A 10,679-nucleotide genomic window follows, 5' to 3' on the forward strand; every position below is an offset into this window, starting at 1 on the left:
TTCCCAATCTTACCTCCTTGATTACCTTACCCTTATAACTCGAATTTCAAGAAAATCGAGCATACTCTCATCATTAATCATGAAACTCCTTCCCATTATGCTCATGCTCGGTCGAGGGATCCGATTCCCATGAAAACAACCTATAAATCCAAACACAAAACAAGTGAAAGAAAGAAAAGCAATTAAAAGAAAAATAAGAAAGGTAAAATCAAAAGAAATGATTAGAAAACCGGGTTGCCTCCCAGAAAGCGCTTACTTAAGGTCCTAAGCTCGACCCTTCCTCCAAATCACGGAGGGTCAAATAAAACCACTTTGTCCAAAGCGGTAGAGGGATCAAACTTCATGCCATTCTTTGGCAACTCAACTTCCTTGTTGGATGCATTCTCTTGTTTTGAAAATTTTGACTCAAGCTTGCTTTGTTTCAATTTCATTTTCTTCTTCATGAAAGCTCTCTTTTTCTTCTTTGTCTTCTTAATCCTTATAGTGGACGGTTTCGCACCATCAACACATTTGGAGTCATCTTCAATCTCTCTCGGATAGAGCTCAAACCATGATGGTATATCAATCACATCCTCATCCATAAGCTTTGAGGGCTCTATGTTATCTTCACTAACCGTCTTACATTCAACACTTAAAGGAACATCATCACAAGTTTCAAGAACATCGTTAGTAGAAGACACAAACATGCATACATTATCATTGGAACGAGGTGAATTGATACGCATAATTCCTTTCACAAAAGACAAAGACTCATGCATTGAATTTAGCTCAAAACTTGTCTTATTGTTACCAACACACAATGTAATAAGGCCACCTTTCACATCAAACAAAACACCCAAAGAAGCTCAGAATGGTCTCCCTAAGATAATTGGTATATTGTCATCTTCCGCAATTTCAAGCATAATGAAGTTAACGGGAATTGTAAACTCGCCAATCTTGAGGGGGACATCCTCACCTCTTCCCTTAGGAAACTTAATAGAACGATTGGCCAATTGTAAGGTCATGTTGGTTGGGAGAAGCTTACCTAGCTTAAGCTTCTTAAAAACGGAATAAGGCATTATGCTAACACTAGCACCAAGATCACAAAGAGCATTTTGATACATTTTTCCATTAATCTTGCAAGGGATTGAAAAATTACCCAAATATTTCCTCTTTTCGGGTAAGTCATTATGAATAAAAGCACTACAACACTCCCCAACTTTTACCGAGTCAACTTCATTACACTCTCTCTTGCCTTTCAAAATTTCCTTAAGGAACTTAGAATATCTTGGCATTTGTGTCATAGCTCCGGTAAAAGGGAAAGAAAGATGAACTTCCTTAAGCATATCAAGAAATCTCCCAAATTGCTCATCAATCTTGTTTCTCAAAAACTTTTGGGGATATGAAAGTTTGGGTTTGATCAAATCCTCATGCAATTTTTCATCAATTTTCTCTTCCTCTTTGGCATCTTGACTCACCTTCCTTGACACTTCAAGCTCTTTCTTATCACATAAATCACTCACCTTCTCACACTCCTTACTCTTCCTAGAAACACTCTCTTCAAGAACTTTACCACTCCTAGTGGTGATAGAATACACCGGTTTCTTAGGATCAACTCCTTGAGAGGGTAAAGAAGTAGGGCTAGCACTCTCCTTCAAGGTGTTTGATAATTTGGTGATTTGTGTTTCAAGCCTTTTGTTGTGTGTCATCGTCTCATTAAACTTCTTGTCACTCATCGACATGTAAGTGTTCAAAATCTTGGTTTGGTTCTCAATGATTTCTTCCAAAGTAGTCCTAGAAGATAAAGGTTGAGCATAGGAATTGTCACCATTACCTTGAGTTCTTGGAGCAAATCCGAGTAGGGGACCCCTTTGATTGTTGTTTTGAAAATTACCTCGATTTTGGTTGCTCCAACTACCCTGATTTTGATTTTGGCCATTGTTTTGGTGATGATTACCATAGCCTTGGTTTTGGCTTTGATTTCCATACCCTTGACCTTGACTTTGACTATTATAGCCTTGATGTTATAATTTCCTCGGAAATTTTGATTTCCTTGGTTTCTATAACCACCATTTTGGTTATAATTATTAAAGTACCCTTGTTGGTGAGAATTTCTATTCCCAAAATTCCTTTGTCCATCAAATCTTTGCCCATTGTTATTGTTTGAAACAAAGTTCACTTGTTCACATTCATTGTTATCAACATCATCACAATTATCAAAAGCATGTGGAAAATTAGAAGCATCATGGTTATATGATCCACATACATCAAAAACAAACATCCATTTGGCATATTGTTTGAAGTAGAAGGAGGAGTTGAGTTAGAAGATGTACCTCTCCCCTTATTGTAGGAGGGAAGAACTGGTGCTTGTGATGAAGCACTCTCAAGCTTTGCTTTGATCGAGGTCATCTCCTTTCCCAAGTTTGAAATTTGTGAGGACAAATTGTTGATGACATTGAGATGATCGATTGAATACACTGTGGAACCACTCTTGCTTGTCGACTCTCTCTCACCTTCTTGCCAATCCATGTGATACCTTACCACATCTTTAATTAATTCCACCGCCTCATCCTCCGTTTTGTTCATGATAGGGCCTCTGGCACCGGCATCTAAGCAAGATTTTCCTTGAGGGCTTAAACCTCCATAGAAAATTTGGATGATTTGATAAGTGGGAATCCCATGATGTGGGCACTCTCTTTGGTATTCCTTGTACCTCTCCCATGCCTCATAAAGACTTTCATTGGGTTTTTGCTTGAAGCTTTGAATGAGAGCTCTTGCTTCGGCCGTCTTCTTTTGTGGATAGAATCGAGATAGAAACTCCTTAGTCACTTCATCCCATGTTCTCAAAGAGTTTGGCTTCACCTCTTTGTCCAACCACTCTAGAGCACGTCCAATAAGAGAAAAAGGGAAAAGTTTAAGTCGAATGAAATCTTGAGTAACCCATTCACCTTGATGGTATTGCAATACTTCTCAAACTCCTTAAGATGGTTGAGGGGACTCTCATGCTTGGCTCCACTAAATTGACGCCTCTCTTTCAAAGTAATCATCGCCGGTCTTATCTCAAAGTCATTTGTCGGTGTCGTGGGAGGAGCAATTCCGCTTTCAAACCTATAGGCTCCCGGAGTTCCCAACTCCTTCAATGCTACTCTCGAATTAGCACCCATGCTTTCTCGTTTTTCTTCTTCTTCTTGATGGTCTTCCTCTCTTAAGGGACTTGAGCTTAAAGAACAATTAGCAACCCTTATCCTTATTATGGTCCTCTCAATTTCCGGATCGAATGGCACTAAATTTCGATCTCGTGACTTAAGCATACAAATCTCAAAGGAAAATATTAATAGTACGGCTACAAATGTAGTCTAAAAGAAAGAAAATCATTTTGTATTTTTTCAAATAAAATGAAATAGACTCAATCAACAATAGCAAATAACCATGTCATTCCCCGGCAACGGCGCCATTTTGACAGGAGGAAAACCTAAGTCGTTGAGTTCTAAGAATCCCCCGATCAAACCAAATTTATAACCGAACCCAACCCTAGGTATAGGGGTAAGTCCGGGTCGAACCCAAGGGAATGAGGTATAAGCTAAGGTCTCTAGTTAAGCTATTCCGAAATCTTAAGCAATTGGTTGGGTCTAAACAATCAAATCAACACAGTCAAAGCTAACAATAGAAATCAATATCAAAGTACTAAGGATTTAGGATCCACATGTATTCACGATAAACATGCTAATTTGTCGAGAAATTGATCAATCAAGCAATGCGAGGGAAAACGGTATTTGCAATCAAAATAAATTGAAGAGCTATTTCCTAGGGTCAAGCTAGTGGTCTCTACGAATGACATTCAAAGGAAAATCGCAAAATAAGATCAAACGATAATAATAGCTTCCGAATCAATGTGTCATATCATTGAAAACTACTATGCAATCTAGCTTGATAATCAAGGTTAGCTACTCCTCATCAAATCAAACACATGCACAAATTCCATCAACCAATTTAATTACATTATCCAATCAATCAAGACCCCCAAATTAACAATAGCTTATCATTCATGCATACTTCACCACATCCCTAGCAAAGGAACTACTCACTACACATTGTAAAATTAAAAGCATAACTAAACTAATCATCAATTTCATCATCAACATTGCAATTCAAATATCAAAAATCAATCAAACAATCTATAGAAATTTAACAATAATCAAAGATCAAACACTAAAATTGCATTAAAGAGAAAGGAACTCTTACAGAACTTTGATCAATATCAAAAGGAATGAAGATTAAAATGTAGCAATCATCAATTACCAAGTTTCTCTCTCTAAAATCTAAGAACAAAGTTTCCCAAAATCTTGAGCTTCTCTCTCTAAAAATCCAATCTAAACAAATCTAGTCTTATTCTCTCTCTAAAAAGGAAAAAATTCTATACATAGTAAAACTAACAAAGGAGGAGTTAGTTGAACGTTCAAAAATAACCCCAATAGGCGCACCTTCTCCTCATCATGCGCCGTCGCGAAGAAATGGGTACGGAACGGGGAAAGCTGAGATGCGCGTCCACACCACTCACATGCGCGGCCGCACCCTACTCTACGCGCTCGCGCCGCCTTCGTGCGCACCCACACCTGGGAGCAGGGGAGCTCCTCTTGTGCGTCCATCGATGCTTCCGTGCGCTCCACTTGATGAATGTTGGGGGTGGCAGTTTCCAAAGGCCTCCATGGTGGGTTCAACACCATTTTTAATGCCCACACAGCTTGAGAGCACGGCCTAGAAAACTTGGATTTTGCATTCCTTAACATTTGAGCTTCAAAGGGAGAGACCGACTTGCATCTTGAGCCTTACAAATCCCGAGAAAAAGCCATTGAGCTCCTTGAACATCACCAATCTCCTGAAATCAAAGAAAAGCAAACAAATAAAGAAGAAAAGGCAAAATAAACTAAGAAATGCAAGAAAATGGGAAAACAACTAAGGAAAACACAAACTAGAGAAATAACAAGTAAAACTAAAAGATCTATAAAAGTGATTAATATCCATCCTAAAAGAGGTTAGATGAGTGCCATAAATGACACTCATCAAGCTTTATTATCAATTAAAATACAAATTTTCGTAAAAAATTATAACTTTCTATAATTATTATCTTAAAAAATTTACAATATTTTTTTATATCATAATATTCGTGCAACTCCAATAATTGAATTCTTCTAATTGCTCTGAACATGTTACTTGCATGACTTTTAAGAAATACTAGATAGCGCAAACTCTTTTATAAAAGCACCCATATTTCTATGAGCGGTAGTATTATATATTTTATTTTACAAGTATGATTGTCAAGTGATTATTAATCCATGAGTAGAAAATTCAAATAACATATATATTTTAGATAAAAAAAATTTTATTTTAATATTCAATATACAACCCGAACATCGCACGGGCTCAAAACTAGTTTAACTAATATAAATTACGTGTATTGATAAATATGTCCCGTCAAGTAAACAAAATGATTTAGGATACGAATTTATAATTTATAAATAAGGTTTTTCCCTAAGCAGATATACTAAATTCATCGCAGCAATATATTTATCACAATACATATAACTTTTACAATCTTTTCTCAATTCTTAGCTAAGAAAGTCAATCCTATAAGTATATAAGCCTATCTTCTCGGTTGATATCTTTGTTAAGTATTCTACTGGTGCATCGGTCGGAGAAAATATCTTTCAATTCGCAGTAAAATGTAGGTAGTTTGTAGCTTATTTTCAAAATAAAAATTAAATTTACTCATAGTATAATACTAAGTAATAATAAGATAATAGTGGGTTGGAGAAACAGGGGTATGGTTAGTAGGAATATAACGTTGAGAGAAATGAGGTTATAAGGGGATTGGGCAACAATATAATGTACACCATTCCATAGTAATCTAGTAAATATACATCTTCAATTCAATAAATGACCACTATTACCTCGAGAGTACAAAAAAGGCAAAGTTGCTTGGCTAATGGTTCTGATTTTATGTATAAAGACATATGTATATTGTGTGATCTATAATCTTCATCTATAGTACTATATAAAGAGAAAGGACCTTTTGGTTGATAAATTTTGTTTTCCTAAAATACCCTTTTACATTTTAAAAATTACATTTTTACCAAAAATAAGTGCAATGAAAAAAAAAAAAACTAAACTATCCTATAATAATTCATAACTACCACTCTTATTTTTGTCTTCTTTTTTTATAAAAAAACTACCATCCTTAAAAGAATAATTCCATAAAAAAAAAAAAAAAAAAAAAAACTCAGAAAACTGATCTTGATAGATTACTTATGTGAACAATTCGTTCGTCTCTTAACTTGTATATGTAAAGTGAAAAGAACTTTTTGGATGTTAAATTTTACTATCCCAAAAGTATCCCTCTTAAGTTGCAAAATTACATCTCTTTTTCACAATTACAAATTGAAAATGAAGAATTGTTTTTTTTTAAAAAAACTATGTCCATTTATAACTACCCTATAATTACCACTCCCACTCTTCCACATAAATTTATATCTTCAACTACTCTTGATTTTTTATTATTTTTTGGATAAAAAACTCCTCCTATATTTGCTTATTTATAATTTTTTTTAATGTAAAATTAAATAACTATTATATATAATAATTATTATTATATTTTCATTCACTTATAAATATTGTTGATCAATAACCTTCTAAATTTTAATTTTAATCAAACTTGCAAATTTATAATAATTCGGGGCATTGCTTGAGCCAATAACTAGTTTGTGACTTTAAACATAAAGCAATACTTTATACTTTATTCTTTTGGTTTTATCCATTGGATAACAATTTTACCCCTCATTTAGAATTTATATTTTACTCCATACAAATAATTACAACTCACAACAATACTTTTATGTGTAGGAATTACTTCTTACAAGTACTTGATGATTTAGTACTCCAAAGCTCAACTTTTGGCTTTAGGTTTTAAATAAGACAATGAAATTAAAGGGATAGATTAGTTATAACTTATAAGAACATATCAAGACAAGCATTTTGATTATATAAACTTTATTTGTCGGTGATCATTACAGCACTCTAGTTTTCGATTTTATTACTACGTATTAAAGATGATTTGTACTATCACTATATATGAATATTTATCTAATGTTATAATAACTATGTTTTACTAATATTTTTTTTTTATTATGCAATTGAGTCACATGTATCCCTAGAGAAAAATGCGACATGTGGCGCACTAACTTAATTAGATTCTTGCTACTAAAGTATGTGAAAGTTGTGGTTCTGCCTCATAACACGCCAACATGTGAAAGTTGTGGTTCTATCTCACAACACGCGAAATCCATGACCTAGACCTGGGTGGTGCACCAACCTAGGGCCCAAAACAGAACTTGAAAATGCCAGATTTTTTTTAAAAAAAAAAAAAAACAATACCATTAATTAATTACAGGGAAATTCTACATTATAACCCTGATTTTTGGGATTTTTATGCATTGTGTCCCTTTTTTGTTAAAAGTTACACATTGTAACTCTCATATATAATTGGTAAACCATATAGTGACTTTGTCGTTATCCCGCCGTTAACGATTTTTTTTTGTTGTTTAATCACCGTTAATGGGGCCCATTATCTACTCATTAATTTTTTTTATCCATTTGCGTGATGGAAAATATTTCGTTAAATGGGGGCCATTTTGGCCTTAAGGGTCCAAATTGAGCTCAGATTTGACAAAAAAATGTAAATACCTAGTTTTGCATATTAAGATATGCCTCGATTTGTGTGTCATTATATTTTTAGCAGTGGAAATTGTTTGAGTAAGGTATTCGGGTTTGCTTAATAGTTCCAAATTAAGATTGAAATTAGGAAAAAAAAAGTAATGTCTTATGTCTCATTTGGCGTGTTAAGAATAAAAATTCTATAATAAACGACGCGCTCCACTATGTATTACTAAAGCAACGTATCGTAATGTACCACTATTAAAGTTAATTAAATATATTATTTACAGTTTTTTCACCAAATGCCCCTGCGTAATCCGCTTATTCATAATCTACCTATGAAACTTTCCAAATACACCATACTACCCTCGAATTTAACAACAATGTTACCAAATGTCTAAATGACCAACGGAAGTCAACTACGTTAGTCATTAAGGCTAAGTGAGCCACGTGGCAACTTCTTATGGGTTTTTTTAAAAAAATTATTTTAATTAATTTTTGAAAATTAAAAAGAAACTAATTTTTTTTTTCAGAAAAAAACCACCCAGCCACCACCTTCCACAGTCCCCACCCCCTACACCGGCCAACGCCTACACACTCTACCCCCACGTCACCAACGTTGATACCCTTTGCCTCCACCGTCGCCAACGTCTCTTACCGCCTCTCCACCCTAGCCGTTACCCTACTCAGAACTAGCAACCTCCACCTAAAATCTCCCTAATTGCCGCAAAAAAACCCTAAAAATAACCCTTCACCCCGCTCCGGTGTCGACACCAAACCTAGGCCAACCCTACTATCTCCCCTGTGATAGGCCCCTTACGTCGTCGCCCCTCCACCTAAAACACAAGCCTCCACCCCAAAACCCATTTCCTCCCATGCGTAGGGGAGGTCGAGTTTCGATTTAGGGGTCGTTTTAAGGTTATAGGGTGGTGGTTTAGGGGGGAAAGTAGGTGGGGATGGCAGGGGAGGGGCGAATTGGTGTCACTGGAGTAGGGGAGGGGTTTAGGCGCTGACGGGAGGGGAAATAGGAGCTTTGTGAGGGGAGGAGGGGGTTTTAAGATTGTGGGGAAGGAGAGATGTGACAACAACGATTGGGAGATCTGGGTGGTGCCACCGGCACCGGGGTTTAGGGAGCAGAATACGGCGGCGGGGGTGACAGTGGTGGGGGCAGGATGGTGGTATGGTGGTTGGTTTATACACACACACACATATATTAATGTTTTATATTTTTGAATAATTAAGCATTTAAAAGGAAACCCAATCAGAAGACTCCACGTGGCATAATTAGACTTAATGACAACGAAGTTAATCGTCATTAGTAATTAAGGGCATTTGGTGACATCGTTGTTTAACTTAGGGGTGTGTGGTGTATTTGAACAGGTTAATGGTGTAGACACCTGACTGTGTCTCCCCAAAAACCAAACCTAGTGATGAGTAACTTTCACGTCTTTGATTATTGATTTAGGTGAAATATTGAAGAGTCTCGTAAATTTCCCTTTCTAACCTTTCCTAAAATGTTTTAATTCAAAAATAATTCATTTCGTATTTCAAAAATCATTCATTTCGTGTCCTATTTATGAAAAATGTCCAAACTAGTTTATTTTGGTCCATAATCTGGGTCCAATAATTGAGTAGTTGGATGGGTCTTGAAAATAGCTTTACAACAATATATTATAAGCCCAAATTCGAGTTATAATAAGGAAGTTATGGCCAAAGTACTAAATTGGACCCAAACCGAGCTTTACATGCAGACCCAATAACAATGTGGAGGGTCCATTAATCTTAATTATATTCCTAAACCAATTAGAATTTATTATGAGCTTCTAGAAGTCTCTAGAAGGTTCTAATCTATCCTTTTCAAAAGATAAACATCAAGAGTTTGAAATTGAATAAAACTTCTCTTTTTGAAAGTCCTAATTCTGTTCGAATTGAAAGACGTTCAAAGATATTAAGATATTATTTTTCGTGCCTCATATTTTTAATCCAAATATTATATGGTTGGATAGCCCTTGAAATTATCTTTCCAATAATTTATTATAATATTAATTCCGAGCTATAACGAAAAAGATATGAAAGAAATATCAAACTCTATCCAAAACTGACATCCTTCCACTATTTTGGCCATATCTTTTAATCTACAAAATATATATTTTAATATGATTCTAATTGGTTTGGAAAGTAGACTTCAAAATCTTTCCAACGACATATTGTTTATCTTATTCCGACTTCTGGACCAAAAGTTATGATAAAAACAAAATCCGCAAAAAAACTATTTTTATCGTGCCGCGATGAATTCATTGCGACGCGATGGATCTGACGTGACATGATAAATCTATCACCACGCGATGAAAAGGAGTTTTATTCCGATTCAAATTCTGACTCTTTTTTTTCGGTCATTTTTTCTCTATAAATAAGGTCTTTTTCCTCCGTTTTTCCTCACCAACAATTACCTATGATCATCAACAACAATCATCAATCGTCATCTCTCTCTAAGCTAAAGCTTATTCTTTCTTTCTCTATCTTGATTTTCTAAACCTTTTCCTAAACACACACCATACGTCCTTTACGAGACTCAAATACACCTAATTAAGCTCGAAATTGCCTTAGATTTCGACGTGAAAGGTTGATAGTTCTGAGAGTTTGGTCCCAAATCCATATTTCAATTAACATTATTTTGATTGATTGATTTAATATTTTTATTGAACTTACTAATGTGTGTATTGTTTTAATAGAAAGTGGTACGCGGCTTCAAAGTGAGTAATCCAATTGCGCTATTTCTTTAGGAATCATGTTTAGATTAATTTATTAATTCCTACTATCATGTTAGAATGTCTTTAATGATTTCTAGCATCATGTTTAGGAAATTAACTAATATTTCTAAAATCATGTTTGTTCCTAATATCTTGTTAGGGCTAAAGCTTTGTTTTTTTTTTATTGTTTAGTGACATGCTAGGATAAGTTATTAATTATGTTAGTATCATGCCTAGGATCTT

General features: G+C 35.0%; 1 pseudogene; it reads left to right on the forward strand.

The window, feature by feature from the left end:
* The first annotated feature begins 2,653 nt into the window (after nucleotides 1–2,653).
* LOC145573427 (small nucleolar RNA R71) lies at nucleotides 2,654–2,751 on the forward strand (annotated as a pseudogene).
* The last annotated feature ends 7,928 nt before the right edge of the window (nucleotides 2,752–10,679 follow it).

Source organism: Chenopodium album, chromosome 12 (assembly GCF_948465745.1).
Source record: "Chenopodium album chromosome 12, dcCheAlbu1.1, whole genome shotgun sequence".
Lineage (NCBI taxonomy): Eukaryota > Viridiplantae > Streptophyta > Magnoliopsida > Caryophyllales > Amaranthaceae > Chenopodium > Chenopodium album.